Genomic DNA, 10,027 nt, shown 5'->3' with positions numbered 1-10,027 from the left:
ACCTTTCATGGCGATTGTGTTTGGGGTCCCTAGAGTCATGGCCAATGTCACTTTACTAAAAATAGAAAAATGGTTTAAACTGAATAACTTTAGTTAGGGTTGACATATCTTGACCCAACTTAGTATAAAGGAAGAGTTTATGTAAACCTTTCATGTGATTGCGTTTGGGGTCCCTATGGTCAAGGTCACAGTAGCTGTTACTAAAAATAGAAAAACAGACAGGCTGTAGTTTTTCTGTCAATCATTGAAAACCTGTTTTCGTCGCATTGCGGCGTTTCTTGTTCACAATGGAATGCTGCATATAAGTACATAAAGACCCATGTCCCTTCCTCTAAGATCAAGGTCACACTTAGTGTTTATTCACAATGGAATGCTGCATTTAAGGACAAGGAGTATTTTGAAGTATGTCTATACACGAAAAAGTTACAGCCCGGACACGACAACCTATACTCTGGGTCACATGTGATTAGAAATTAGGTCACTAGGTCAAATCTTTCAAAACTCTTGTCCGATACTATTTTATGGTGGTGATTGGTCTGATTAAGTTCAAACATGGTCAGAATGTTCTCTTAGGTTGAATTTCGACTGCGTTTTAAAAGTGGGTTAATGGGTCAAAAACTAGGTCACTAGGTCATATCTTACAGAAATCTTTGGAACACTCTAGAGTCAAGAGGCAATACATCTGCTGCATTTTCCATGAAACTTAATCAGAATTCCTGATGAAATCTTGGAATAGTTTGAAAGTAGTAGGTCATGTGGGGTCAAAAATGAGGTCACTGAGTCAAATCTTAAAAAAAAACTTGTGGACACACTAGAGGCTATATGTTTTGCACTAACCTGAAATCTAAGATTAGTTTGGAACTGGGTAACATGGAGTCATAAACATGTCACCTGTGTTCGACAAACCAAGACGACGTGTCGCATGCAAGACCGATGTCCCTACCTCTAAGTTCAAGGTCACACTTAGTGTTTATTCACCATGGAATGCTGCATATAAGAACATAGAGTAGTCGTGTCCGGGCTGTTACTTTTTCTTGTATGGACATATTTTAAAATAACATGCCACATGTGTTCGACATACCAAGACGACGTGTCGCGTGCAAGACCCATGTCCCTACCTCTTAGGTGAAAGATACATTTGGTGTTTATTCACAATGGAATGCTGAATATAAGGACATGCGAGTGTAGGTTGTCAAGTATGGGTGGTATTTTATGTTCAGAGGCAATTTAAAATAACTTGCCATATGTATTTGGCACGTAAAGGCAAGATCAACTTTTCATGTACTGACCTTGTTCATAGGTCAATGTCACATTCGGGGGCATCCGTCTTGTTATTGTTGGGTATTGAAAAGGAAATTGATATTGGTATGAATAAATAAAAAGCATGTACACTGTGTGCACATAGGTTGTTTACTGATCTTGAAATTGCATATACATGTAGATGTATTGTTTTATGCAATGAACATATCCATATCTGAAAAGAAGAAAAAATCCCTTAATTAGTGTAACGTGAGACGTCAAAGACGCAACAGATCCATTCAGAGAAAGCATGCTCGACCCTGAAGGGGTCCCGCTGGTCTTTATATACAGTAAATTCTCAATCCATACGGAGCCCGGGCTTTGCTAATTTTCATATTACCAACCAAGTAAACATACGTACGATACAGAATGTTATACTATGAACGCACATCCGCCGCCTACAACGGACCGTTACATTATTATTAACGCACATCTGCCGCCTACAGCGGACCGTTACAGTTGTACTATGAACACACATCCGCCGCCTACAGCGGACCATTACATTAGTATTATAGCACACACAAAATGTAATTTTGTACTACATGTACTCTCATATAACTATGGTCCAACTGTCTTAGAGAACAGTTTGCAGGCTAAGTCAGATGGCCGTCATAAATGTGCAAAGAGAAATAAACATTTTTTATACATGTATATTGTAATGACCCTGTCACTATACAGCTTTGACAGCTGTGGCAGATCCGTGGTCTAGTGGTAACACACTTGACTGTCAATCCAGGGGTCGCAGGTTATATTCCCCGCCGCACCACTAAACAATTCCAAGCATCTTCCGGAAGGGACCAAATGGAAGTCCTGTGTGGCTGAGCTAAACACTGGTGTGCGTTAAAGAACCAGGGTGGCTCTAACCCGGGTTACATTCTGTCTGTGCACTATCCTCCGAAAACCTAAAATGACTAGCAATCTTATCGGAGCACTCTCCGAATGGGCAAGGCGCGAGTCCAAGTATAAATAAGCTTACACACAAACACCGGAACAGCAGCTTGACTTTTGATGTCGAAAAGCTTGGTTTGGTTTGAGAGCAACCGTAAATCTGAAAGGTCTAGTAGTTTGACCTTACGTAAATTCGATAGGTCTAACCTTACATCAATAATAAAAAAAAAATAATGATCGATAGTTAATTGTTTACCAAATATAGAAAACGTGAGAGCCCATGCAACTTCAACTGTAATCTGATAACTTTACAGTACATGTATTTGATATACATGATACAAGTATACATAAACAGGTAATCGTTTATCTCAGTGTTTGCATGTTGTGTTTCCACATCTCCAGTGATCTCCCTGGCTTTAAAGTTTGCCTTGACTTCCTACATATGGGTCCTTTCAATATTGATTATTTGGTGTGTACTTTAAAACAGATCACCATCCCTGACACTACATAAATTGTCCTACAGTCGCATGTATAATTATATCATAAGATTATCTGTATGTGCACTTGTATGTTGTTGAGATTCACGAAAAGTGAATATTCATAAACAATTTCAATCTTTCCCAACCAATATCCGTCTGTGTATGTATATAAAAGAATATCATTGTGTGTACATGTATGTAAGGATTAAGGATTTCAACGTTGTATTAAATCAAGGCAAAATTATATTTTGTGTGTGCTCTTGCTCTTGCCATATTAAAAATCAGTGTGTGTGTGTGTGTGTGTGTGTGCGTGTGCGTGTGAGTGCGTGTGTGCGTGCGTGCGTGTGTGTGTTTACCCGATTTACCATAGGAAACTGCTTATGAACATTTCATTAATGGACTTACTAATGCATCTATATGCATATATTCGAACATTCAGCTTCAAAGTTCAAGGAAACGTTTGAAAACAGGATTACCATTTTTCTAACGGAGAATTGTTTATTTCAAAATATATCTCTATTTAAACTCAAGTTATTTTTTGGCAACATTTTCTGATTCAAATGTGACGTGTTTTGTTTTAATCAAGAGAAATTAACTACAGTGGATTTATAAAGTAGTTCTTAAAGTTGATATTTTCACTCCTTAGTTCGAAGGGAAAATATCATATATTTTCACTGTTGTTATTTCACTCATAAAACTCCATATTTCATCGAAAAGAATGAAAGAAGATGAGATAAACAACACACCTGAAGATATCATATGCCAGATCCGCCCATGCATGCCTAGATTATGGGGCTTGAAAGTTTAAAAAATGTTGTTTTTTAGCTAAGTCTATTTTTAGCAAGTCTAAATGAGCGAAGTATATTTATAGCCAAGTTTACATGTAAAATCAAGTCTAGGATTAAAGCGAGACAATTTGCTCTTTGGTTGTGCAGTTGGTTTGTGTTTTACTCTCCCTTGTTCATGTTGAAAGGCCAATGACCATTTTTAGCTCGACTATTCGAAGAATAGGTGGGCTATACTACGGCGTCCGGTTAAAGTTTTAGGGCAAGTTGGGATTTTCACTTATAAGTCCAATACCCTACATTCAATTGACTTAATACTTCACGCACTTGTTAAGTGCCATCACATGATGAGGTTAGATAACTCCATATTATTCTTTACACAGATTATGGCCCCTGATTGACTATGGAACTTAGGTTAAAGTTTTAGGGCAGGTTGGGATATTTATAAATAACTTCTATACCCTTTGTTCAATTGACTTAATACTTTACACAGTTGTTCAGAACCATCACACAATGAGGTTTCATAACTTCATATTATCCTTAATACAAGTTATGGCCCCTGATTGACTTAGGTTAAAGTTTTAGGGCAGGTTAAAGTTTTAGGGCAAGTTGGGATGTTCACTTAAAACTCCAATACCATTCATTCAATTGACTTAATACTTCACACAGTTGTTCAGAGCCATCACATACTGAGGTTAGATAACTGCATATTATCTTTTATACAAATTATTGCCCCTGATTGACTATGGAACTTAGGTTAAGGTTTAAGGGCAGGTTGGGATATTGTTTAATAACTTCTATACCCTTCATTCAATTGACTTAATACTTCACACAATTGTTCAGGACCATCACCCAATGAGGTTACATAACTCCATATCCTTAATACAAGTTATGGCCCCTGATTGACTTAGGTTAAAGTTTTAGGCAAGTAAAAGTTAAGGGCAAGTTGGGATTTTAATAAAAAAAACAACTTCTATACCGTTCATTAAATGCACTTAATAAAATTTAAAATTATTTACCACCATCTTACAAAAAGAAACATAACTTCGTTTTAAGCCTAAATACAAATTATGGCCCTTGAATTTTTTTATTTTTTTTTTAATTTCCTTTGAAAGGCATATTTGTATATTCTTAACCACATTTTCATAATTGGAAATCAAGTTATTTGAATGACTTGCATCATTGTTTGGGCGGGCTGGTGGGAGGGCAGCATCAAAGTCACCTTATGTATCGAATAATTTTAGTTAGGTTTGACATAAAGAGACCAAACTTGGTATAATTACATTGTTATTGTATTCTAAGTCAAAGCGGCGTCGTAGTCGAGCGTGTTGTCTTACGACGGCTCTTGTTAGCTCTAATAGCCAAAGTGTCTGTCGTTCGGGCATTTATCTAAACACAATTGCTTGTGAATGTTTGTTCAAATTACCCCTGGGGTCATTACTGGCCATCCCTCGGGGTTCACAGGTTTGGTTTACTTTAATTGGGAATGTTTGAAAATATTGTTGTCTGAAACAGCTATGCATACCCTTGCTATTTTGAATAAGGCATAATTTAGTGGTCCGCTACAATGGTTGTTCAAATTATGCCCTAGGGTCAAAACTGGCACTGCCCCGGGGGTCACAAGTTTCCTAGAAACTTATTTAAGAAATATTTTCAAAATCTTCTTGTTTCAAACTAAAAGGCTCATACCGTTGATATTCGTTGCGGAGCATCATATGATGACCGTGTAGAAAAACAGTTAAAATTATGCCCCTGGCCCCACCCCTTTTGACCTACTTTTTCATTTTTAAAGTTACAGCAATGAAATTTGGACCATGTGTACAGTTTTGCAAACGAGCACCAATGTTGTCCTCGGATGTTGACCTTTTTATCAACTTTTTTTTTAAATCTACAGAAATTAAATTTTGACCATGAGTACAGTTTTGAAAGCAATTCTTTTTTTCCTCAGGTGACCTTTACTTAGCACATATCAAAATATTCCATGCAACTTATCTGCTTATAACACTTTCTGTCCTCAGATGTTGAACGTGCAACGTTTTAAGCTAACCCAAACACAAAACGTGAACTATATGTTTGTTGCCTATAACCCATACACACATGCTCTGGATTGAAAATGACCACAAGAGCCATGCCAGTAGAGCATAGGCCCTCATGGGCCTCTTGTTTTACCTAATATCACGAAAATCGGGGCTTGTTTGAGAAATCGGTTTATGCAGTGCCATATAAATATCGGTTATTTTGTAAACATACTGTTAATGGAGTAATAGTATCGAATGTTTACAAGCGAAAGTAAAACATTTTCATCAATTTTCAGCTGAAATTCAAGTAGAAGCTTACATTTAAGATAAAACCAGTATTATTGAGTGCTTTTATTTCGTCGGAATTAATAAGACCGCCTGTTTACCGGTATAAGACAGACAGGCAGACAGACAGACAGACAATTTAATGACTTGCACATAGTACACCGTCACAAAACAAACATTTTATAATACAATGGGTCAACTAAGGAAGCTAACAACCACACTTATAGGTACACTAAAAGGATTTGCCTTCCCTTCACAGAAATGCATCTATTTTGTAATAGAAGTGTTATACTAGAGTTTTGTCCCTTAATTGTCTCCAGGAGTTGAGAATGAGGTCTTGAACTGTTCTTGAAATGCCTCGCCTTCCAAACGCTCGCCTGATATGCTGAAAACAGCTAAGCGCGTCTGTTTTTTTAATGGATGTTGTTTATTTGGTTTGTACACTAATTTTAAAACGTTCTGGGTGTTTGACAACACTAATACATTGTTGTTGTTTTTAACTTCAAAAGATCTGATCAGCGACTTTGCGTTGGCCAAATTGACGGGACAAGAATTGCCTGTGTTTTTCCCCTTCCACTCTTTTAAGAATCCTGTACAAAAGACTTAAAGGAGGGATTGTGTAAAATAAATGCCCTGACCATTGTAAAGTGAATGCGTATAAAGCAAATGATTTTGTTTCAGGATGTCTCGATACAAATTTCATCAGTTTGGTGTTCAAACCTGACGCAAATAAATCTACCTCCTTCTGAGGGAAATGTACTTTCAAAGTATTAAGTTAAACATTCCTTGGTCCAATGACCATTCAATATCATCACGAGTGGATCTACTGAGTTTATATGTTTGTTTGTTCTTTTTTCCGTGCCCGCTATGTGGAAAACTGATAATTGGATAAAAATTAATTCTGTCAATGCACCAAAACCATATTCTTCTTGCAATACTATCTAATGATTCAAAAGTATCCCCATATCTATAAATATACGCAAAACTTGTTTTATTATCTGTATACAGGCGAATATGTGTATTTGTAACTTTTTACATAAAGTTCAGCGTCCGATCTCGCAAGCTTTTTATTCCAAAACATTTATGTGAAATGTTTGATCAACTGGACTCCAATATCCACACACGTTTTAAAACCAGTTGTTCAATTATATGCGTAATACATATTTTTGGATGAGTCTGCAATAAACGTGTAGATAACAATTTCTGGAGTTTTTGAGTTCAAACGCGATTTTTTGACCTTCTGATCTCAAAATAAATAGGGGCCACCAACCTAATATCATTTTGAGTACGTATAATGAGATAAACAACACATCTGAAGATATTGTTAATGCCTTTGATATACAAGAAAGAAACAAGGTATGTAACTCAAACTTACCGGATTTCACGTTAGAGTCCAGTTTCTTTCAAATCAACATGGAAACAATCCATTTTCGACTAGTTTCCATGAAAAGAGAAGTAAATACCATTTAAAATGGTATGCGATATGTTGGTATAACTATATACTTTGCTATACATTATATGTACGTTATTTTTATATAGTGGGATATAAAAACTAAGAGATTCCGTTGTCTGTTTAATCATTTTTATTTTGGCGACTGTATGCACAAGATGTAGTAAATATTTCATCATATAATATGTTTATATACTTGAGCCACAAGTTAAAAACAACATCAGAAAACGCCCCTCCACGCAGTATATCAGAATGACGTCTGGATTGCAGGATTTTTTCATGCACATGCATAGAATACATTTGTTTCGAGACGTTTCTTGTTGGTAATAATGTATTTCTATCTTATTTTACTTATCTTGTTATTCATACCGTCTCTGTGGCCCAGTGGTTAAGATGTCCGCCTACGGAGCTCTAGGTCGTGGATGCGATCCCTCACTGCGTCACAACGGAAGACGTTAAAAGATGGTACAAGTAGCTCCATCGCCTGGCGCTCTGCATTTAAAGGGTATTGCTTGGAAAAGAAGTGTACTCAGTACTGGTTTAACCCAGGAAAGTTATACCCTGTGTATCGGTGCTTTACACCGAGCACGTAAAAGAACCAGGGGTCTCTTCAAAAAAGAGCTAGGGTATTGCATCTCTTAGTTTTTATATCCCGTTGGAAATAAGTGCCTGCACTTTCACGGGTTTCCCTTGACCGCAAGGTCTAAAAGAAATACATACATACATACACACATACACACATATATATATATATACATATATACATCCTTATTTATTAATGAAAATACATTTGCACAAAGCATATACATGTACCATTTTGAAGAATAAAGTACACTATGCATCAATACATGTGTATAGCTTTAGCCAGATTTGGTGGCGCTTGACAGGGTGCTGCAGACAGTGACTGGTTGCTAAATGAAAAAAATGCACATTCTATCGGGCTATGAAAAACTTTAAGATAATGAACTTGACTCAAAATGTTAGGAATTGCGGTAAATACAAGTTATTTTAGGTTTCAACTGCCAAGTATGTAAAATTTGTTTGTTTTTATAATCGTAACACAATCCTCACCAAAGGACAATAATGCTTATATTAAGCATAGATCTACTGACATTCATGAAGGAATTAAGGTGCACATATTGCTTTTCATACCGACATAAGGTTCTATAAAAAAAGGTAGAATGAAGAACTCTAAAAAAAATCACGCATGTTTTTGTCTAATTCCCTCCTTACTGTTATAACAGATAGTAAGATAACGATACAGTAGTGTTTACAATATTTAAAGATAGTGTAAGGGGTGAGAACTCCAGACTAGTATGTTTTTCGAAATCAACGCTGGATATTAATGGTATTAAGTAACCTGCAATCTGTTAACCAATCACGTTTCCCCATACATCACAATATCCAAAATGGTTGCCTACCTGTCAATCTTTTCTAAATAGGCTTTGATTGCAAAATCGACCAATTAGACATAATTTGTGTGGTAAGAAAGCATGTAGAATAAAAAAATTCGTTGATAGATTGAAATTATGAATACTTATTCTAAATATGATTTGCATACATTTATTTGTGTAACTAACAGAAATATCCTTCAGTATTAGAAATTTGTGTAAGTTTAAGATAATACATAGCAACAGTTGACGCAGTGAGGGTATATTGAACGTATATCATATCCATTTAGAGATTTATTAAGAGAAGTATTTTATGTTTGAAATAGATAATAAAGGTTTATATACTTATTTTACCGTGTAAAGCTCTTTTGCACAAAACAAGCTCTAAATGCTCTTCAATAAAACTAAACTTGACTGACACAGAGAACAATTATGCCAATCTTAACAACTTGGCCATCTCTGGCACGCTTCAAGATAGTCCAAATAATTGTACGTTGACGGATTTTTTTTAGATTTTTGATATGACAAATCCTTCTCGTACAAATTGTTTAGTATCAAAAGTGGGTAGTTGTTCCGATCAGGATTCCGGGTTAAAGCATATAGCGTCTATAAAATATCATAAAAACAAGAAATAATACCAGATAGATTTATTTTATATTAGTTCCGTGGGCACACAAAAAAATATCCAACTTATAATTATGAGTTTGACGGCTTTTCTTCATTTCATTCTGTCAAAACATAACGATATATACATGAAGGGCACCTGCAAGGCTTCAGGGCACAGTTTTAAATCGCTCGGAACATTTCAGCCATGGCCGAGTTGTTACGATTGTATAACGAGGTCTATCTCGAAGCTTTGTCGGAGAAGCCGAGTTATTAAGATTGTATCGAGTTGTTCCCCTTCGCATAATTGTTATCTGTGTCAGTCAACTTTCGTTTTATTGGAAAGGTAAACAACTTGTTTTAATGCATTAAATGCTTGTTTAGTGCAAAATAACATTTCACTTACATGGTAAAATATGAATTTAACTCTTTATGATCAATTTCAACCATAAAATACTTCACTTAAAACAATTTCAATATTTTTAAAACACTCCCGTTTTTTGCACATTCCCGTTTAGACTTTAGGGATTGGAAGAATCCCGTATAACACGTCTATTATTTTAGACTAGCTTCAAGATAGACCTTGTAAATACAATCGTAACAACTCTGCCATCTCTGAGGTGTTATGATTGTTGTAAAACTGTGAACCGCAGCCTTTCAGATGCCCTTTATGATTATATATATCGTTAAGATTCGACGATATGAATTGAAAAACCCCACATCAAACTCACAAGTATTCGTTGAATTTTTATGCCCCCGAAGGTGGGCATATTAAAATCGCACCGTCTGTCCGTCCGTCCGTCCAGCTCTGTAACTTTCCCTTGTATGG

The 10,027-nt window shown here is 36.0% G+C and overlaps 1 protein-coding gene across 2 annotated transcripts in view; it reads left to right on the top strand.

Annotated features, from left to right (window-relative positions):
• Positions 1–8,600: 8,600 nt before the first annotated feature.
• The window catches only part of LOC128227584 (uncharacterized), a 59,258-nt gene continuing 57,831 nt past the window's right edge, over positions 8,601–10,027 (top strand). For both annotated transcript variants that reach the window (XM_052938267.1, XM_052938266.1), the window contains exon 1: positions 8,601–8,687. The gene's annotated coding sequence lies outside the window, so the exon portion shown is untranslated. The remainder of the gene's footprint in view (positions 8,688–10,027) is intronic.

The sequence above is a fragment of the Mya arenaria genome, chromosome 3, assembly GCF_026914265.1.
Source record: "Mya arenaria isolate MELC-2E11 chromosome 3, ASM2691426v1".
Lineage (NCBI taxonomy): Eukaryota > Metazoa > Mollusca > Bivalvia > Myida > Myidae > Mya > Mya arenaria.
This window is presented reverse-complemented; position numbering and strand designations above follow the sequence as displayed.